This window comes from Giraffa tippelskirchi, chromosome 11 (assembly GCF_054371585.1).
Source record: "Giraffa tippelskirchi isolate mGirTip1 chromosome 11, T2T-mGirTip1v1.2.pri, whole genome shotgun sequence".
NCBI lineage: Eukaryota > Metazoa > Chordata > Mammalia > Artiodactyla > Giraffidae > Giraffa > Giraffa tippelskirchi.
In genome coordinates, this window is record NC_137285.1 from 19,800,416 (window position 1) to 19,822,716 (window position 22,301).

At 53.8% G+C, this 22,301-nt stretch overlaps 1 protein-coding gene and 1 long non-coding RNA gene across 19 annotated transcripts in view; one reads left to right on the forward strand and one right to left on the reverse strand.

Annotated features, from left to right (window-relative positions):
- The window catches only part of PITPNM2 (phosphatidylinositol transfer protein membrane associated 2), a 157,182-nt gene that overhangs the window by 71,819 nt on the left and 63,062 nt on the right, over positions 1–22,301 (reverse strand). For 5 of the 18 annotated variants that reach the window (XR_014068548.1, XM_081540209.1, XM_081540210.1 and 2 more), the window contains exon 1: positions 17,281–17,458. The exons of 12 other annotated variants lie outside the window; for them this stretch is intronic. The gene's annotated coding sequence lies outside the window, so the exon portion shown is untranslated. Of the gene's footprint in view, positions 1–1,994; positions 2,189–17,280; positions 17,459–22,301 lie in introns of those variants that run through there. One more of the 18 variants, XM_081540221.1, reaches the window with a different exon arrangement.
- Positions 19,792–20,978, forward strand: LOC145525971 (uncharacterized). The gene is made up of 2 exons (XR_014068554.1): positions 19,792–19,970; positions 20,550–20,978. It is a non-coding gene; the product is annotated as an uncharacterized LOC145525971 (long non-coding RNA).

Below are 22,301 nucleotides of genomic sequence, written 5' to 3' on the forward strand. Positions count from 1 at the left end.
ATGCCCTCAGGCTCTCTTTTGAGGCCAAGCCTTAGTGAGTCTCTGTCCTATTCCAGGTTCCCTGGGTGAACAAAGACAGAACCTTCGAGCTGCTGGTTCTGGGCAGCCGCAAGAGACTGGGCTCACAGTCTGGAGAGGGAAGCCGAGAGCAGGGACAAGATTACCCAGGAGGAGGGGGTAAGACATCAAAGGCAGAGCCCAGCTTTGAAGCCAGACCAGGATTCCCATAGTGGCTCCACCCTTCACCGGGTCTTGGCAAGTTACTCCAACTCTCTGAGCCTCAGTTCTTCTGTTTATAGAAGTAGGTCCAATGTCATAGACATCCTGTAGGGTAGTCCGGCAGAGGTGGGGGAGAGTAAATTAAGAGACAGTGAATGGGGATTTCCCTGAAGGTTCCAGTGGTTAAGAATCTGCATGCTAGTGCAGGGGACGCAGGTTCGATCCCGGCTCCAAGAAGATTCCACAGGCCCTGGAGCAGCTGAGCCCATGCTCCACAACTACAGAAGCCTGTGCTCTAGAGTCCGTGCTCTGAAACAAGAGAAGCCACCACAGTAAGAAGCTCGAGCACCAAAATGCTAAAGAAAACCCCCGTGCACAGCAACGAAGACCCAGCGCAGCCAAAAATAAATAAATAAACAAAGAATTGTTAAATGCCTTTAAAAATGAGAGAGAGACAATGAATGTAAAGTGCCCAGCACACAACACCCAAGGAACAGTAGCGGCTGCCATCAGTACCATGACGATGGCAATGGTAATGCTGAGACAGCCCTGCTAAGGGAGGGCTTCCCTCTGACCTGTATCCTCACACTCACAATAGTCAGGAGTAGAGGAAGTAACTCATCAATATTGTCCTTACTAACCTTCCCACCACCAGCTGGGACCCCTGCCTGCATGATGACGTGAGGCAGGTAGACAGATGCCCTCTCCGCATCTTCTGTTGGAAGACTGCAGCCAAGAGGCTGATGGGGACTTCAGTCAGTTCAGTCGCTCAGTCGTGTCCAACTCTTTGTGACCCCACGGACTGCAGCACGCCAGGCCTCCCTGTCTTTCACCATCTCCCAGAACTTGCTCAAACTCATGTCCATTGAGTCAGTGATGCCATCTGATCATCTCATCCTCTGTCGTCCCCTTCTCTTTCTGCTCTCAATCTTTCCCAGCATCAGGGTCTTTTCTAATGAAAAGAAAAGACCTTCGCAGCAGGTGGCCAAAATATTGGAGCTTCAGCTTCAGCATCAGTCTTTCCAATGAATATTCAGGGCTACTTTCCTTTAGGATTGACTAGTTTGATATCCTTGCGGTCCAAAGGGACTTGGTCAAGGTCAAACTGGGCAAGTTAGTCACAGGGAGGGAACAAGAACCCCTGATTCTGAGCCCAGGGTTACCCACCCAAGCCAGCATCCTGAAGCTGGCAGCCCTTAGCAGCCTCTGGGCATCCTGGGAGTAAGGCCACCTTAGGGACACAGGGATGTGAAGCCGCATCCGGTGGCCAGGGCTGGGGGCGGTGCAGGGCTGGTGAGCTAGAGGGGAGGGCAAGAAGAAGAGGGGGTGGCTAGGGTGCAGGGAACTGAGTCATCTTAACCGGTCCAAGCCCATCACACACAGTCTGGCTCTTCTATCTTTGGCGGGGAGCCTGGGGCTATTTCTGGAAGCTCTGCACACAGCCCGCCACTTCCCTGCCAGGCTGACTGGGTCAAAAACAAAACCAGCCCAGCAACAGCCCCGTGTCAACAGGGTGGGGAGGGAGGAGGCACTCGACAGCCCTGAATGGAACAGCAGGCTCGGGGGCGGTGGGGGCGGCGGGGGCGGCGGGGGCAGGCACCATCTCCCCACCCTGCAAAAAATAAAATAAAAGGAGGTGGTGAAACAAACAAACAAAGCTAGTCGGAGGCAGCAAGATGCGGTGGGGAAGACTCGCTTTGGCACAGATGGACTTCAGTTCAAATTTAAGCTCTGTCTTCAAGTCAGTCATTCAACCCCTCCAGGCCTCAGTTTACCAGTTTGCAGGAACATCATCCACCTCATGGGGTTAGGCAGGATTAAATAAGAGGATGCTGGGGCACTGAGCACCTCCTTCTGGACAACTGAACTCTTCGTCTCAGCCTGGTACTCTAGTCATCCCTCTAACGCAGCTCAAAGCCTCCTCTCCTGGGCAGCCCCAGTCTACCCAAAGCAGGTACTCAGGAAACACCTGTGGGTGGAAGGAAAAGGGGGAAAGGGTTGGCAGTAGAGAGTGGAGGACAAGGATGGGAACAGTCATGTAGGGCGTTTTTCCAAGGAGCTGGTACCACGGGAGTGGCATCACAGGTTATCATGTCTCTCTGACAGATGACAGGCGAGGGCTCAGAGAAGAGAAGTGACATGTCCAAGGTCACTTGGCGAGTCAGAGCTCGGGGAAGCCCAGCTGGCCCCAGTGAAGGCTGAGGTCCTCAGCAAGCTGCCCTCTGATTTGTCTGGTTGAGAAACTGGGGCCTAAGGGCAGGGAAGACAGCATGGCTCAGAAAGGAAGGTACAGGTGGTATAGGGCATTCTTGAAGGATTGTCTTTCCCTGGGGGCCTGGGCTCAGGGGTCTGGAGCTAATTATGGACCAAGGAGGGTGGGAGCATGTACTGGGAAACTGACAGCTAGTCAGACCCCACCCTGCCACTCTGTACTTTTCTCATTAGACTCTCAAAAAGGAACTCAGCTTGTAATGACCTAGACAGGTGGAATGGATTGGGGCGGGGGTCAGGGGGTGGGAGGGAGGCTCATGAGGGAGGGGATATATGTATACATACGGCTGACTCATGATGTTGTGCAGCAGAAACTAACACAACATTGTAAAACAATTATACTCTAATAAAAGAAATGAAAAAAAAAAAAAGCCCCAGGTTTGGACTCACAATAGCCAAAAGGTGGATGCAATCCAAGTGTCCACTGATGGATGAACTGATAACCAAATGTGGTCAATCCATACAATGAAATGTTACTCAGTCTTAAAAAGGAAGGAAATTCTAACTCATGCTACAACATGTAAGACTTGATGCTATGTGAAATAACCCAGTCACAAAAAAACAAGTAGTGTATGATTCCACTTCTATGAGGCACCCAGAGAGATTCATAGAGACAGAAAGGGGCTGGGGGGGCGGCGTGGGGGCTTAGTGTTTAATGGGGACAGGGTTTCAGCTCAGGGAAAGAAAAGAGTTCTGGAGATGGATGGTGGTGATGGTTGCACGAGAATGTGAATGTACTTAGCCGCTGAACTGCACATTTAAAAATGATTAAAATGGTAAATTTTGTTATATGTGGTGGTGGTAGTTTAGCCGCTAAGTCGTGCCTGATCTTTGAGATCCCGTGGACTGTTAGCCACCAGGCTCCTCTGTCCATGGGATTTTCTGGGGAAGAACACTGGAGTGGGTTGCCATTTCCTTCTGCAGGGGATCTTCCCCACCCAGGGGTCAAATTCCAGTCTCGTGTATTGCAGGCGGATTTTTTTTTACCAATTGAGCTAGGAGGGAAGCCTGTTACGTGTATTTTATGTGTGTTATGTGTACTTTACCATGATTTTAAAATATAACAGAAAAGGGAGAAAAAGCCCCAGAATTGGGTACAGGGTTTTCTTTGGGGGTGATGAAAATATTTTGGAACTAGACAGAAGTGACTGTGCAACATTTTGAGTGTACTAAATGCCACTGAATTGTATACTTTAGAAACAGTTTTATGTTATGTGAATCTCAAATGAAAAAAAAATTAAGTTGCTGAGGATGAGAAACCCTGGGCAGGGCTGGGAGCTAACGGTGTCTTCCATCACTGAGCCTATTACTTCTCTCTGACCAGGAGCATCTAAGGGACACCACAGGTGTGGGCAGGGATGCAGACAGGTGGCCGAGATGCCAGCAGCCAGGCAGGCATGGGCCACCTGGTCCTGGCAAAGGGGAATGCATGGCACCATGGCAGGGTCCCCTCCATCACCCCTGGACATAAGCAGTTCATAGAAGTCAGACACAGGAAGGGCTTCATACAGCAGCAGGATCCATTGCTCCTTAGCGGATGGGGACACAGGGCCCTTTGAGGGACAGGGATACACCCAAGGTCTGCAGAAGGTCATGGCAAGACTGGATGTTATGTCCTCCAAAAGCATCCAACCTGGTGTGCGTGCTGGAGACCAGCATCCCCTCACGGCTGAGATGTGTTCAGTGCATCTCGTATGGGACGGGCCCTGGACACACGGGGATGAAGGCTCTTGAAGGTGTCAAGCACCTAGATGGCCACTCCACACTGTGCCCCCCCAGTGTAGTGCCCCGTGAGGGCTCAGCACGCAGAGAGAGACAGAGTCAGGGGCAGGCAGGGTGTCCGGCCAGCCCCTGGACAAGGTTCCTAGGCAAGCTGGCAGGATGTGGAGCTTCCAGAGAGATTGAAGGAGGGAGACCCAGCTGCAGAAGCCAATGGGGTGGGACGGCACGTCGGGGGAGGGGGTGGTTGGGCTTTGCAGAGGAGTCGACGGCAGCATGTGGGAGCACTCCTCCCCCTGCAAACCCATGAGCCAGGGGTCCGGGCCTGGCACTGCCATGTCTCTTTGGCTGCCCTGAGGTGAGTCTCAGGCTCAGGCTCAGAGCTCATGGGATGGGGACTTGGATGCTGTGTGCAATACCAGCCCTTTGAGGGCTGGGAAAGCACCTCCCAGGACAGGACGCTCATCCCTACAAGGTCCTGCTGGAAGACTCTTATGTCAAGCAATCTGTCTCCCTGGGACTCAATCTGGTCCTGAAGCTCTTCAGAGCTTTATTTAGCTTTTCTTGCCCAGGACATCATAAAGCAGGTGTCCAGAACTTCTCTGGTGGTCCAGTGGTTGGGAATCTGCAGGCCAATACAGGGGACATGGGTTTGATCCCTGGTCCGGGAAGATCCCACATGCCACAGAATGACTAAGCCCGGGAGCCACAACTATCAAGACTGTGTGCTTCAACTACTGAAGCCCGTGCTCTGCAACAAGAGAAGCCACCGCAACGAGAAGCCCACACACCACTAGAAAGTAACCCCCTGATCGCCGCAACTAAAGAAAGCCCATGTGCAGCAACGAAGACCCAGTGCAGCCAAAAATAATAATAAAATAAATTAAAAATAAGTATATAAATAAATAAAATCAACCTTAAAAACAAACAAACAAACAGGTGTCCAAGCGGCACACCCTCTCCAGGGTAGTTACCCACACTCCCCACTAGCCATCATATCACCTCCTGTGCCCTGGGCTCTGATTCTACTCGCAGAGGCAAAGCCTCTGTTGTCTCTGACAACAGAGACTGAGGCAGCTAAAAGCCCCAGATCTGTTTCCTGGGACCCCTTGCCAGACTACTGCTCTCCCTGCCGGCGCAACAGACCTGCCCTGTACCTGCTGCCACCTTGCCTGCTGGGTGGAGTGGACGGCAGTGCGTCCTCCCAAATTTGTGTCCACCTGCAACCTCAGAATGTGACCTGATTTGGAAATAGGGGCTTTTTCAGATCTAGTTAAGGATCTTGAGAGATCATCCTGGATTTAGGATGAACCCAAAATCCAACGAAGGGGTGTCCTTATAAGAAGAGGAGAGGACATGGGGAGGACATGCAGAGGGGACGACCATGTGGACACAGAGAGATCGGAGAGACGCAGCCACAAATCAAGGAACACCTGGGGCCACCAGGAGCTGGGAGAAGCCAGCAGGGATCCTCCCCTAGAATCTCTGGAGGGAGCACAGCCCTGCCGACACCTTGATTTCGGACTTCTGACCTCCAGAATGGAGAGACAATACATCTCTGTGGTTCTAAACCACCCAGCCTGAGGTCTATTGTCACGGCAGCTCTGGGATACTGGTTCACTGGTTTGCAGCATCAGGAAACAGGATGCAGCCCGAGCTGACCACATGGGCATCACCCAGTGTCCCCCTGCGCTGCGAGCCTTCAGGAGACAAGGCAATGGCGTCCTGGCCAGGAGGGTGACACCGGAGCTCAGCAGGACAGAGCACGCCTGTCACCAGGCTCTCACCAGGGCTGCAGCCCAATTAGGAAAGGTCACTTGAGGAGCCCATGAGAGGCTGTGAGAAGCCGTTCTCTGTCTGCTATGAAGACTTTTGAGGGGAAGTGGTTGCTGGATGTGTGGCCACACGGCCTTTCTGCTTTCCCCATGCTGGTGTCTAGACAGCTTGTTCCATGCCCCCACACCCAGTCAGGCCAGCCCAGCCCTGTCTGAGTTCTCAGAGGTGCCAGCACCAGAAGCACAGGCCTAACCCAAGCACTGCCGTTTCTTCTCTTTTTAAAAAGTTTTTGGCCATGTCATGTGGCATGTGAGATCTTATTTCCCCGACCAGGGATCAAACCCGTGACCTTTGCATTGGGAGCCCTGAGTCTTAAGCACTGGACCGCCAGGGAAGTCCCAGCCACTGCAATTTCTCTGGTGAGGGATGCTAGACCTCCACTCTGATCTTTGGCTCAGCATCCCCTACATGTCTCCATTTTTGGAGAACCTCTCATTGGGGGATGGGGAGCTGGCCGAGGCTTCTGGAAGCTCTGGGACTGAGATTGGGGTTTCCCTGGTCTCCTATTGGGTAAGGGAGCTCAGACAGTTGAGCATCAGCAAACCCTTGTGGGGGGCGGGGAGGGGCTCTCCCCCCTCTCAGCTCTGTGGATGCTGCCATGCCAAGGGGCAAGGTTAGGGCCATCATAGCACTGATGAAGTTGGCGCTCAAAGGGCTTTGCCATGGCCAGTGCAGCATCTCTGCAACTGAGGTACAGGGATGAGCTGCTTTAGAAATGTCTCATGAGCTTGTTCAAAATCAAGATTCCTGGGACTTTCTTGGTGGCCCAGAGGCTGAGAATCCACCTTCCAATGCAGGGGACGCGGGTTCGATCTCTGGTTGGGGAACTAAGATCCCACATGCCGAAGAGCAACTAAGCCTGCCCACCACAACTAGAGAGTATGTGCTCTGAAATGAACGACCTGCCTGCTGCAACTGATAAGGGCCCCCTGGGGCCCCCCTAGAAGGCACTTGCTGCTGTCAACTGCCTACAGAGACAGGTCTCACGGAGCACCCAGGCCAGGTGGCTCCGAGGAATGTGGCACTGGCCAGGCCCAGGCAGGAGCCCTCCCACTGGCTGCTGTACTCGAGTCCTCGTGGACTGCCAGGTGGTTAGAGAAAGCACAGCTGTCCATGGCATGGACGCTCTTCTTCCAGGAGCACCAGGCAGTATCTCCTCCTCAGGCTGCACACGAGGCAGACCTGCCTGCTAAATGACCACCCGGGGACTTCCCTGGGGTCCAGTGGTTAAGATTCCATGCTTCCAATGTAGAGGACATGGGTTTGATCCTTGGTCAGGGAACTAGGATTCCACATGCCGGGCAGCACTGCCAAAAAGTAAACATATTTTTTTTAAAAAAGACAACAACAACAACAAAATGACCACACAGGACCAACTGGCTCTTCAGCCAGGACCAGTAGGCGGTACACCTCTAAGGGCCCAGCATCAACAAGACCCTTCATGCACCAGCCCAGCCTGCATTGGCTGTGGGGCAAGAAGCAGCCCAAGAATGTGATGACTCGTGCTGGTGCTTTGCAAAAGGAACATCACCATGTCACCAGCGAGGTCTCTCCACAGCTGCAAAGGGAGCGGGGCAGGTGGAAGGGAGCAGGGGCCAGTGCAGAGAGGAAAGGGGACTCTTCCTTGCCCCTGGAGCTGCCCAGTCCAGCCCAGCTTGGCTCTGGGGTACTCAAGAGAACCCCTCTGGGTCTCTGTACCAATTTCCCCATCTTCTGGGCCTGACCTGGAAACCCCAGTGCATAGGCTGCTGCCTGGGAGGGCAGAGGGCTACAAGCAGCTTCAAGCTGCCCTCTTGCCCCCAGGGGGAAGCAGCTAGGAGGTGATTCAAGCATAGATTCTGCTCCCTGCTCTCTTTCTGGGTCTGGGGAGGCTCCTCCTTGGCACTGTGGCCACATCCGGCTCCAGCAATGAGACACGCTCCCTGTGCCTTGGTTTCTCCACCAGCGACACTGCTGGGGCCCTGTGCCCTCAGCTGGCTGGCGAGGCCCAAGCCTTCATCTTCCAAGCCGCAGGCAGCTGAGTGACCACACCTCTGACGGAAGCTCCTGCTGGCCACGGCACAGCACTGGCTCTCCAAACATTTGGGAACACGTAAAGCAGCAGCTGACCTGGCCCTGATCCTTGGATGACCTTTGGTACAGAGTGGCTATTTGAAACTAATCCCCTTCTTGAGTCCTGCCCCGGAGGAGAGCCCTATAAAGCAATCACTGGTATCATCTTGGTCCTTCTATCAGCCCATTCTCACCCAACGCCCTTGGCACAGGATCACTCTTGTCCTGCACAGAACACAGCTCAGGCTGGCGGCATTGAGTGACTTCCGCCAGGTCTCACAGCCAGGACTCAATGCCGGGTCCGTGCGGCTAGCGACTTCTGCTCCTCCTGTCTCCCCAGGGCAGCCCCTACCTCCCAGTCTCCCCACCCAGGAACCTGGAGTGCCAAGGTAGGACTTTAGCCATGCAGTTCACAGGGGCCCAAGCGGGCAAAGGAAACCAGGCAGCTGGCGCGTGTTCTGAATTCCCCATTCCTGGTTCCCTGTCTGCACAGCCTGCCGCGGCCCTGACAAAGCTCAGTCACAGCCGCAGGCGGTGATAATGGTGTGTCCACGCCTCGAAAGCTGTGAAGTGCCTGACAAGGGCAAGGGGCGACAGGTGGAGTGAGGTGCCGGCCAGGAGTGCGAGGCTCCGCACATACCCTCCCTGGTCCTTCCCGCCTCCCAAGGGCACCATCCTTAACCCTGTTGTGCAGACCAGAAAACTGAGGCTCGGAGACACCAAGGGGGATCTCCCAGGTCTTATTCCTGGGCTGATGGCAGAGAGTGGACAGGACAAGGGGCTTGGTCTCGCTTCCGCCTCCACGTTCCCCCAGCGGGCAGTCGGCACCTAACGGTGTGAGATGGCCCCGAAAGAGCCCCAAATTCCTGCCTTGTGCTGCCTTTTGTTCTCCCTGCGACCCTCAGAGAGGTGAGGAGGACCTGATGAGAAATGCTCCTCTTGCTATGGCAGCAAGGTGGGGAACCTGGAACGGAACTCGCTGGGGTGCTGGCTCAGGTAGTACCACGTTCACCTTGGAGGCTGGGGTGGCCCGCGGGCAGCAGAGCTGGAAACTCCTAGCAAGCATGCCAAGATTTACTGAAAGGGGTTCTCTGGAGCCAGGGGTTCAGTGGAAGGCCACAAGGCTGACAGCATGGGAAGGGAGGCTGCAGCTTGGACACAAACGAAACCAGCATCCTGGCAAGAAACCATCAACTTCTTCCAGGCCTGGGGCAAGCAGCAGGCTCTGTCCTCTGGAAGGAAAGACTGAGGCCCCAGGGAAGGCCTTGCCCAGCTCAGAGAGGGAGCTGGGGAGGAGCTCGATATCGGAGGCCCTCGACCCCAGGGAGAGCCCTGTCTTGAGAGAGTCTGGCCTGGCCATGACCCGAAAGCTCCCCCACCATAGCTCCCTCTCCCCCGCACGGCTGGCCGGCCATTGGCTTTGTTCATGTGGCTTCTTAAGGTACAAACCCTCCTCTGTTATGTCACTATTCTGTCCACTTTTAGAGAATAGCTCTCAAGCATTGTTCTGTTTTTTTTTCTCCTTTCTTTCACATCATCTCTAACTTACCAAAAAGTTGCAAAAATAACATAAGAACCCTTAGATTCTCTCTACCCAGAATCACTGTTTAAATCATCTGCTTTACCACCGGCGCACTCTCTCTCTGCGTATCTATATGCATATATCTACATACTCTAAACGCTTATAGTCTTTTCTGAGCCATCAGAGAGTAAGATAGCAGGATATCTAAATGCATGGTAACAACCCTCCGATGCCAATTCTTGGGATTCACTGCCATGCACCCTCACATTCCTCTCCTCCATGCTGAGGTACGTAAAGTCGGTGGTGCTCTCTCCAGGTTAAAGATGAAGAAACTGAGGCACGGTGTCCTGGGGTACATGGCCCTCCTTCTACAGCAAGCCACCCACACCTAAGGTCTCATAAAACACACACAACCACTCTGCAGACTTCTGGATGACAAGACGATGTCCTAACTCTTTTTTTTTTATTCCCAAAGAACGTTTCATGTGGCTCTCATTTATTTGTATTTGGCCTGGCACACAGGATCTTCATTCCCTAACCAAGAATCAAACCCAAGGCCCCCTGCAGCGGAAGCACGGAGTCTTAACCACTGGACCACCAGGAAAGTCCCTGCCTTAAGTTTTACAAGAAAGTGAGCCAGACTGCCCCCACAGCACAATAGAGAGCAGATCAGCACCCGGAGAGTCAAGATTCTCTACAGAGCAGAGGGCGGGAGTGGTGGGCTGGGGGTGAGTAACGGGCTCCCCACTCCACCCTGCGCTGCCTCTTCCTTCAGGGCCTGACCTCTGCTTCTTTCTTTTTCTCTCCTTAGACAGCTGGGATGGAGGGCCTCCTCCCTCGGGGGGCAAGGACTGGGTCTTCCCTTCATCCTAAAGCCCAGAGGCAGGGGGCCCCATGCAGAGCAGGCTGCATGTGTAACTGATGAATGAATGAATGAGTCAGAGAGCTGAGTTCTGGCTCTGCCATACGGTGGGCTACTCAACTGCTCTGAGGCTCAGTTTATGCTTATGCCCAGTAATTCAGTCTTGTCTGACTCTTTGCGACCCCATGGACTGTAGCCCGCCAGCTTCCTCTGTCCATGGGATTTCTTAGGTAAGAATACTGGAGCAGGTTGCCATTTCCTACTCCAAGGGATCTTCCCGACCCAGGGATCGAACTTGTGTCTCTTATGTTGAGACTCAGTTTGATCACCTGTAAAATGGGACAACACTAACCACTTCTACAGTGGTTGCAAACTGTTACATTAGATGAGATTTTTGAAGGCGCCTGTGAGGTGGGTGTTAAGATCCCAGCTCAGAGTTTGCTGAACCAGACAATGGGGAGAGATGGAAAGCACACAGCTGAAGATGCCAAGATACAAACAATTTGGGGAAGGCACATACACACACTTGCACACATGCATGCACACACAGCCTCACAGCTCAGCACCTGTTAAGCTTAGCACTCTCTCTCTTTGACAACCCCTCTTCCTTTCAGCTGAGACCCTCAGCAGCCTGATCTGAAAAGCTGACACCTGGGGCTTCCACTGCAGACACAAATATACTAATGTCTATAACATACCTGACAACATAACAAAGCCCAGGGTGACGTGGAAAAGAGGTATGGCGAGAGAGGTGGGCAGCACTTTCCAGAAGTGGATACAAACGGTCTGTCTCACTCACATAACACTCAGAGCTAAAAAGCAATGCACAAAAAGGACAGCTGTGCGACCTTATCAATACTGGGAACTGTTTATGGGAGATCATGTTATCAAGGGCAGAATGCCAGCTTGTATGTGCACCCCTGATGGAAGCAGGGAAAATGGTATCCGTGTGTGTGTGTGAGTGTGCATGTGTGTGACTGCATGTATGTGTGTGTGTGTGTATGTTCAGGCACATCACAAAGCAGACCAGGAGAGTTGAATGTGCATGAGCTTTTGCTCTCCTGCACAATTTCTTAAGCCATTTGTGAAAAAAGATGAACTGCCACCACTAAAATTTTCTCAGTCTCAGCCTCTCAGGCGGTCGTGGTCCCAATCCTAGAACCCTGGATGTTGAGCCAGGACCGCCTGTGCTGCCCGACACAGCCTGGGTAGGGGGGATGCCAGCGCACCGGGCAAGACAAACCAAACTTTCCCCGTGGAGATCTTCCTGTGGGCTTCCTGAGGTCTGTCCGAACCATCAGGCTTCCCACCGAGCTCTCCCCTGCATCCCAGGGCTCCCGTCGAATTAAAGAAGAGAGAGAGAGAGCCACTCACCGCCTGAAAGCCAGCCAACACGGCCACTATTCCACTTTTCCTGGAGTGAGCTTTCCACACTTGGGGTGGCTGGAGCCACCGGCAGCCAAACGGCTCCCACCTCTCCGATCCGCTCTCACACCCTCTGTGGCTCTTTACGAGGCTTTCAAGTAAGGCACTGGTTTGTGAGGTTGCTCAGAGAGAGGAGGCTGGCTCCTTGTGCTGGAGGACAGGAGAGGGAGGGGGGGAGGCTGGCACGGAGCACTCAGGATTCACTCTGGATGAAAGCCGGTGGGTTGGTGGAGCCGTGCTTCCCTCCCCCCCTACACCACCCCCCTGCAAGCCAGCCCTGCTCTGCCATCCTTCCGACTTGCTGGCATGCTGATTAAACACACACGTGGATCGCCCAAGCATCGGCCCCCCCACAACCCTGGACGCCTGTGAAAGACAGCAACCCCCCTCAGGGGGAAGCCGAGTAACCCCAGTGGCCGCAACCTCCCGTGGGTTTTGGGAGCTGAGCTGAGAACGGGGTGCCACCATTCACGGGGCGCCACCATTCACGGGGCTGACCTTTCCCGTGTCACATCAGATTTTCCGTTCGCCAGCAAACCCAACCCAACCCAACCAGCACACGGCCTCCCCACCCCATCGCACGACTCGTAAAGCCATCAGAATTTACAGCAAACCGGCCAGAATCCAGACGCAGCTAATGTCATTAAGAAGCCTGCACAGCGCCCAGATGCCGGCAGGGGCTCGGTGGCAGACGCCAGCCTCGCAGCGAAGGGAAAGCAAGACACAGCACAGACGCTGTAGGCACAAAAGCCTTCTTCTCATCCTGCCCCACAGGAACAGATCTGATTATCAAAGGGAAACACGGACGACTCAGAGGTTAAGGCGGCTTTAGCCAAACAGGGCTTCAGGAGCAAATGTAGTTTAAAGAGACCCGACCCCACAGACCCAGCCCCGGGTGGGTGGGGCGGGGAGCCCTCCCTTGGCTGTCTGTTTTTGAAAGCAGTCTGCCAGAGATAATGCTGAAAACAAGCACATAATCCAAGGAACCACCTGACTCTGAGACACAAACCTGAGTGTCTAGGCGCCCTGCTGTCTCAGCCCCCAAAGTGGGGACCACGATCACGCTGACTGTTGTTTCCTCCAATACCTGCACCAAACTTTCAAGCCTCCCTCTGAGTCACGGGCATTCACTTTCTATTTAAAGATCACACAGGGCTTCCTCTTAAGCACCATTCAAACCCGTGGCTTCTAAGAACAGGGTGTTAAGTCTGTTTTCTTCGGGCCTCACTTCCCATCAACAGAGATGTTCTCCTTGACAGAGAGGGGTTCTTTTTTTCCATCATCCACTGCCAGGAGGCAGAGGTAACCAGAAGGGCACGGATCCCAAGACCACCCCTGGGACCGGCGGTGGAAGGAGTAATCTCACCGATTCCTTTCTGGAGAGCCATGAGAAGCTGTCCTGAATGCCATGCTGGAAACGGGGTAGACACAACGGAAAACCTCAACATGCTGGGCAGCGGTCTTAGGATTCTGTCTGAGCCATACTCTACTGAGGGGCTGTCCCAGACACACGGTGGTACTGCCCGGGACAGCCAGACAGCTAGGACCCTCCCTCTGCCCGGATCAGCCTGGCTACGCCATCTTCTGGGAAATGCTTGGTTATGGGAACGAAACATTTCCCCCATCGAACTCTGTTTCCAGGTGAGAAAGGATTAGATAGAGAAATCTGTACCAAGCCATCGCTGCTTGGGAGCCCTGTCCCATCTGGGGTGCACGCACATGCCCCCAAATTCCCTCTCCCTCCCCTTGTGGTCAGACCACAGTCCAGGACAGCAGACTGTATAGCGATGAGGCTGAAAAATGGAAGAGCAACAGACAGCCACAGACCCAAGCACCAGGAGTGAGAGCGGGCCACTTAGAGCCGTCCTGGAGGAAAGACCCCACATGCGCCCAAACTCTGCTGTGGGCCCTCTAGCTCCAAGTCGGGCCATGCCTCTCCCTCCCTCTCCCCCTCCATCCCAGCTACTCCAGGGAAAACAAGCAGCCCACGTGACCAGGACAGAGTCTGCCTTGCTAATAAACCCGTCCTAAGGCTCTGACAGTTGTAGCAGGACATTACCTTTCAGGAAGAAAATGTAAGGACCGGGAAGAGGGGAGAGAAAGTGTCAGAGCTGGAAGCCACATGCCACAGGAGCCGGCCGGGGGCTGGTCCCGCGGTCCCCCATGTCTTCGGAGGATCCCTGAGCTCCCCATGCCGATAGCCTCAGGGAGCCACGCCCGGCACACAGCCCTGCCGGTAACCCATGCCTGGAGATGGGAGGGCACCTCAGAGACCGGGGCGGATGGATGGACCGATGGATGGATGGATGGAGGCGCTGTGAGCCTGCCGGGGACGAAGGAGGAAGGGAGGCCAAGAGGAAGGGGTGGAGAGAGAGGAGAAAGAGGGAGGGAAGAGGGAGAATTGATTCTCTCTCCTCCACTGGGACCACTGAGCTAAGTTGCCATGGAGAAAGCGGAGCCGCTGGCAGAGCCCGAGGCGGGCGGAGGAACCTTATGCCAGAGGGAAGGCGTCAGCTCGGAGCCAATCCCCACACTTCTGGTGCGGCCTCCCTCGAACCAGGCCTTCTGGGCCGAGGCAGCCAGGCTGGGACGGGAACTGGCCCGACTCAGTGAGACAGACAGCAGCTCTCTGCCCGCTGGGAGGAGAGCGGGGTGAGGGGACAGGAAGCTCAGGGCTTCCTTGCCTGGTTCACTGTGCTCCATCACCCCGAGATGAGCTGCGCCCCTCATCTCACGCCCCACCGCCCCTCCCGGCTAAACTCCTTGGGGACTAAGGGGCCCAGAGCCCCTCCCAATGCCCTGGGTACCACCTGGGGCCCTGGTGTTGGAGGAGGCATTTCTGACCTCCACCTGTCTCCCCGTCTCTAAAAGTCAGTGTCGCCAGACTTTAAGGCGCATTTCCCCATGAGTTTCAGCCACATTTTCCAACCTCAGGTGGGATGAGGGGACATTCAACTAGGGGAGGACCTCGACACCCGAAGCCTCTTTTGGAGGAAGTGCAGGAAAGATGAAGGCACTCCGGGGTGCGGGGCGGATGACCCTTCCATGTAGACAGCTCTCCTGGTTGGAGAGCCCTCCCAGGTGGACGACCCTCCGGGTGGACAATCCTCCCAGGTGGATGACTCTCCAGGGTGGACAGTCCTCGCAGGCTCTGTGGCCCTGCCTCCCTGCCATCTCCTGCCCTGGGCTGCTCCCACTGGCCCCTGCCAGCCCCGCCACTACTCCAGTCCACAACCCCAGCCCCAGCTCGGACCTTTGCTGCTGGCCCCACACTCACTCCACGTTGTAGAAATGGGAACAGAGAGACCACCAGGAGGCCTGGGCTGGGGTCTCAGCCTCCCCTCTTGGAGATGACATGACAGGGGCACAGCAGGCCCATCTCTGGGCCTCCACTCCTCGCCACAAATGGACACAACCCCACCATCCTCCCAACTGGAACTCCAGGGCAGTTCGACACCAAGACAGCAGGGGCCGGGGAAGATGCCTAGATACCAGCTCAGGAACGTTGTGCCCTTGGGGGGAATGGAAGCATGTCGGGCACACCCCCTAAACGTCCCACCTCCCCTCACTGCCCATGGCCAGGACTGAGGCCCTGGAGAGACTGAAGCCAACGGCAGAGGCCTTGCACCATCTGACACACACAGACCTTAGGGTGGCCCCGGCTGGGTTCCGGTCTCTGAAGGCCGCGATCTGGGAAACATTTTCTCTCCACCATTTTCTTCTGGCTTCCCCCTCATGCTTTATTATGAAAACGTTCACACACACAGCAAAGTTGAACACATTTCCTGATGTACATCCCATACGTGCACCATTGAGATCCTACCATTTCCTCTCTCTTGTGTTTAATGCGGCAAAACACCCAAAAAATTTACCATTTTTTAAAAGATTTTTTAAAAATGTGGACCATTTTTTAAAGTCTTTATTGAATTTGTTATATCACTTCTGCTTTGGGTTGTTTTGGCTGAGAGGCATGTGGGACTTCCATGGGATTCTCCAGGCGAGAACAGTGGAGTGGGTTGACATTTCCTTCTTCCCAACCGAGGGACTGAACCCTCATCTTCTGCATTGCATGCTGATTCTTTACCACTGAGTCACCAGAAAAGCCCCGTCACCACTGGACCACCAGGGAAGTCCCATTCTTATTCTTTTAAAGCCCACAGGTCAGAGGCATGGAGTGCCACAATCACCTCTCATTCCAGAACATTTTCATCACCCACCCCCCTCACCATGATAGGCACTGACTCCCCATCTCCTCTCCCCCAGCCCCGGGCAACCACCAGTCTGCTCTCGGTCTCTGCGGGTTCACCTACTCTGGACACTTCAGGTCAATGGGATCATATACTCTGTGGCCCTTTGTGTGTGGCCTCTTCCACTCTGCATCGGGTTCTCGAGGTTCGTCCACTTGGTAGCGTGTGTCCGTGCTTCACTCCTCTTTACGGCTGAATCACAGCATCGGAGTCGCTGGATATGTGGGTTGCTTCCAGCCTTTGGCTATGGTTCTCTCACTTTTAGAATGAGTTTTTCAGAGCCCAGTGATGTTTCCTGAAGCCTCTCCTATGGGATTTGGTCTCAAAAGGAGGCCCCAAACGGAAATGTCAATCCTTGCTCCGCCTTTTCATTAAAGCATTGCTCCCCACTGGGTAACGGAGCCTGAGTGGGGGAGCTCCACTTGGCCCTGAGGCAGAGGTGCCAGACGTGTGTGGCCAGCGAGTGGCTTTGGGTCACCTCTGTCCCAGGAAGTGGCCCTCTGGGCAGCAGGACACACCATCCCCACATCCACCCAATGCCCCCAGGTTCGAGTGCTCTCTTACACTCACTGGCTGCCTGACTAGTGAGTCATTTCCCCTTCTCTGAGCCTCAGCTTCTCCATCTGTAAAATGGGGGCAAACAGTCTCCACCTTGAGGGGGTGCTCTGGAGATGAGACTGGTGTTGTTTCATGGAACTTTCTGGGATGACGGATGTGTTCTATGCCTGGGCCACCGCTAGCCCGGGGGCTACTGAGCCCCTGGAAGGTGAACAGTGTGACTGGACAATGGAATTTTTAATTCTATTTCACTTTAATTTAAACTTGAAATGAAGGGACTTCCCTGGGGGGTTAGTGGCTAAGACGCTGAGATCCCAATGCAGGCAGCCTGGGTTCAATCCCTGGTCCAGGAACTAGATCCCATATGCCACTATGAAAGATCTGGTGCAGCCAAATAAATAATGCTTTTAAAAATTAAATTTAAATTAAGAAGTCACATGGGACTACTAATGATCGCTCTGGACAGAGAAGCTCTAAGGTGTTAACATGCTAGGAACACAGGACACACGGTCCAGGCCCAGCACACAGCTCCTCTGTCTTTTCCTCTATCCCTTCCCCTCCCTACTTACCCCATGGTGTCTGGGCAGTGGAGCGAACCTCTGTTTGCAGCCTGGCCCCCCACGCTCCCTCTAAAAGGACAGAAGGTGGGCAGTTGGGCTCTCAGGGAACACAACAGGCATCAGCTGGGGAGTGGGCACGGCGGACTCCATAACGACGTAGGGCCCTGAACTGCTGACCTCTCCTCCTGCCCCCCTGGCCCCAGATCCCTATTCTAGAACCCCATCTCCTGCCGTTTCCCCCAGCAACTCCTGAGGTCATCCCTGGAATGTCCGGGCAGGAGTTGGAGGATTGAAACAGACCCTCCTGGCACTCCTAAAGTGGCAGCAGGGACCCCCGTGAGGATGGACAGGGGGTCTGTGATCTCCGGCTGGGCTATCTCGGCTTTTCAGGGACACCTTCCCACGTGCACGAGGCCGTTCTCACAGGCTTGTGCCCTGGCACCAGGGCTGGACTAGAGTCCAGACCAGATTCCAGTTCAACCTTCTCACTCTGCAGATGCTGAAACCCAGACGCAGCTGGAGGAACACAAGGCAAGGTGGGGGTATAGGGAGGGGGGCATTGGGGCTGAAGTCCAGGCCCCCGACTTCCCCCGGCCTGGCCTGCTTGGGCCTCCTGAGAGGCAGGAGACTCTGAGACAGGCCAGGGTAGGAGGGGGCCCCCAGCACTCCACCCCATGCCAGGGCAGGTCAAGGGCCCAGGGGACAGATGTGCAGCTTCAAAGCCAGAACAATGGGAACCAAAGCCTAGCCAAGCCACCATCCCACTCCTGTTTCCCCTCCAACCCCACCAGCCCCTATCGCCCAAGTTGGGGAGAAGTGATGTCTGGGGGGTGGCAGTGGGGACTCCAGGAAAATTTAAACGTAACCACAAACAACCGTAACTCCGCGTGTGCTGTGAGCCCACCAACAGGCACGGGTCACCTAGAGACTGCTGCCGAGGACCGGGGGCCCTGGGCAGCTCCCCCTTCACCCTGAAAAACCTCCTCTCAGGTTCCCACATGCCCCCTGCTTCTCTTAACAGGACGGCCAGAGGGATCTCCTACAAACCTGTGCCCCAAAGTGGCCTGGTCTCACCTCACTCACAGTGAAGGCCCTGCTCTGCTCGTCTCAGAGAATCTGTCCCTTGGACCCTCTGCCCAGAGCCCCTCCCCCTGCAGCCTCTGCTCTGGGCCCCTCCTCATTAAGGCTTTCTTCGACCACCTTTCTTTCTTTCTTTGCCATGCCAAGCCTCATGTGGGATCTTAGTTCCCCGACCAGGGATCGAACTCACGCCCCTTGCATTGGATTGTGCAGTCTTAACTGCTGGACTGCTAAGGAAGTCCTTCCACTTTATTTCAAACTTCACCCCAACCCTGGCACTCCCTTGACTTTCCTCTTTACTTCATAGCTTGGATCCTTATCTAAAATACTATGTACTTTCCTTTCTTCTTCTTCTGTTATTTTAAAAATTGTAGTAAAATACACACAACATCAAGCTTACTGTCTCAATCATTTTCAAATGTACAGTTCCGTGGCATTAAGTACCTTCATACTGTTGTGCAACCATCAACCCCATCCATCTCCAGAACTTCTTCATCTTATAAAACTGAAACTCTGTCCCCACTGAACACCAACTCCTAGTTCCCGCCCCCCCATGGCCCCTGGCACCCACCATTCTACTTTGATTGCTTTAGGCATGTCACAGAAGTGGAATCATACCGTCGCTATCCTTTTGTATCTGGCTTATTTTACTCAGCTTCCCTGGTGGCTCAGATGGTAAAGCGTCTGCCTGCAATGTGGGACACTCAGGTTCGATCCCTGGGTCAGGAAGATCCTCTGGAGAAGGAAATGGCAACTCATTCCAGTACTCTTGCCTGGAAAATTCCATGGGTGGAGGAGCCTGGTAGGCTACAGCCCATGGGGTTGCATCGGACCCGACTGACTGACTTCCCTTTCTTCCTTTCTTTCCTTTATTTTACTCAGAGTAACACATTTTGGGTTCAACCATGGGGTGACATGTTCTTTTTAAAAAAAAAACAACTGTCTTTCCCACTGGAATGTGGTACGAGTAGTAAAGAACCCGTTTACCAATGCAGGAGATACAAGAGATGGGGGTTCAATCCCTGGGTTGGGAAGATCCCCTGGAGAAGGACTTGGCCAACCACTCCAGTATTCCTGCCTGAAGAATCCCCATGGACAGAGGAGTCTGGTGGGTTACAGTCCTTGGGGTTGCAAAGAGTTGGACATGACTGAAAGGACTTGATAGATATACCCACTAGAGTAGAGGCTCCACGGGGGCAAAGATTTTGATTGAGTTGTATTCACTGCTATCTCCCCAGGGCCTAGAAGAGTACCTGGCACCCAGCAGGCAGTGAACACATTTTTGGAATGAATGAATGAGCACATGAGTGAATGATGAAGACTCTGTAGTACCCTACCCTACAGGGCTGGGTCTGCCCCTCCCCGCATTGTGAACCAACTCCCACTATGATAGCCCTGCCCCACGGCTTTAGACTCCTGCCCTGGAGTCCCAGGCCCGCTGTTCCAAGGGGTGACCACACTCAGCACGCACAAAACCAACTATTTGATGGTGGGCTTTCCCCCTAGACGTGGTGCACCTATGGGAGGATTATGACAGGGACAGACAGATGCCCAGCTGTGGACGTGACGATGTGCCCTGGAGCCTCACACTGGCCTTGAGGGCACGAAGGAGGGACAGAGTGAGTGAGGACCTGGAATACACGGGGGGAGGCCTGCACACACGGGGATTCGGGTGACTGGAGTTCACTGTGGACCCAGCCCCTGCTCAGAGCACAGTTCACACCTCATTGGTCCCTCGTCTTCCACCTTCTCCATGTCCTGCCTGACTTCTTACAGCCTCCTCTCTGAGAACTCATTTTACTCCTGTTTCGGGGCTAGACGAGCTCACAAAATCAAATTCATGTATAAGGAGGACCTCTCCGCACGTGCAGCGAGCCTGAAAGGGCACCAGCACTCCAGCCAGGCCGGCGCCAGGGGATGTGGGGACCTCAGCCCTTGCCAGGCTTGGGCGGGAGGTGTCCACCTCTCAGGCAGTGGCCAGGGGCCCACAGCAAGGCCTCAACGCCAAGCCAGGGCCCAATCCGTGGGGTTGGAAGACAGTCACCCCAAAAGAGCCCAGATCACTCCAGAGAGCTCCTCCCTGAACCAGGAAAACAGACTGAGACAGTGGAAAAACAGCTGTACCTTTAAATTATTTGGCTCACAGATATGAAAAACATTTGCCTGTTGAAGCTGTTTGCATGTTTGGTTATTTTTAGGGTCAACCGAAGTTGCCTCCCTTGGAACCAGATGAAGCCCAGGAGGCACGTAGTCTTCTTTCCCAGATGGGGGTCCCAGACCTGCATCCCTGGGAACTGGGGCTTGAGTGTGAGAGCCCTGGGGATCGAGGACAGCAGGGCCCCACCACCACCACCCAAACGCACACACCGGGGGAGCCAAGGCAAGTCTGCCGGGACCTTTAAGGAGATGTTTGCTGCTGACAGCGTGGCCGCCCACCTGGGTCCAGAAAGAGCCTCCGTCTCCTGCCGGGAGCAGGCTTTGAAGAGAAGGAAGCTGGAGGCCCTGTCTCCCACCAGGCCTGGCTAATGGGAATATTTTGCTGACATATTTCTAGAATAAACGGCAATTAGAGCAGATTTGCTCTTCCACTCCCCCTCCCCAAAACAGGAATAAATCAGCTCGACCAATTTCCCAGCTAATGATTTCCTCCATTAAATTAAAAAGAAGAAGAAGAAAATGTTGTTTTTGAATAGATTACCAGCCCTGTGCTTTCGGAGACCATGTGACCTGTCAGCTCTTCTTAAGCCCTGATACATCAAAGTCCCTTCATTCATTTTTAATAAATAAAAAAGTCATAGTCTAAGAAGCACTCCTCCCCCACCTGCTCCCAGTCAGCCTGGCACACAAGGGTCAGGTCCCAGGTTGGCCATGGGAAGCTGGCTCATTTGGGCCAAAGATAATCTGAGAATCAGTGCGTGAGATCCATTGCACAGATGGGAACAATGAGGCTCAGATGAGAAGCACCTAAACACATGGCCCACCGAGGACTAAATGTGGGTTGAGGGTCTTGATTTCAAGGTGTGCCCATTTGTTGTTGTTGTTCAGTCCCTAAATTGTGTTCAACTCTTTGCGACCCCAAGGACTGCAGCATGCCAGGCTCCTCTGTCCTCCACTATCTCGCAGAGTTTGCTTAAACTCATGTTAATTGAATTGATGATGCTATCTAACTATCTCATCCTTTGCTGCCCCCCTTCTCCTTTTGCCTTCAATCTTTCCCAGCATCGGGGTTTTATCCAATGAGTCAGCTCTTCACATCAAGTGGCCAAAGTATTGGAGCTTCAGTTTCAGCAACAGTCATTTCAGTGAATATTCAGGGTTGATTTCCTTTAGGATTGACTGGTTTGATCTCCTTGCAGTCCAAGGGACTCTCGAGAGTATTCTCCACCACCACAATTCAAAAGTATTAATTCTTCAGTGCTCAGCCTTCTTTATAGTCAAATTCTCACATCCACACATGACTACTAGAGAAATGCAAACAGGTAAAGCCAGGAGCTAAGGAGCCCCAGCCTTCAGGTGTAAGGATGACATGAGTTACTTTATCCAGGACCTGGGCCTCTCCCTCTTGTTGCTCTGCAGCTGCTAGGACAGAGCCCCGCAAACACCACATATATTTCTAAAAAGTTCACCCGCCCCCCACCCCAACAGCAGGGGCGAACCTTGGAAGCATTGTGCTAAGGGAAAGAAGGCAGGACAAATACTGTATGATTCCACTCGTATGAGGTACCTAGAGTCAGCAGATCCTTAGAGACCGAAGGTGGAAAGGTGGTTATGGGGGAGCGGAGGGGAAAGTTAAGTGTTTAATGGGGACAGAGTTTCTCTTTGGGGAAAGAAAAGAGTTCTGGAGATAGTGCTGTTGATGGTGACCCAACAACTTGAGCGTAATTAATGCCACTGAACTTAAAAATGGATAAAGTGGTCAATCTTATATGTATTTTGTGCTTAGTCACTCA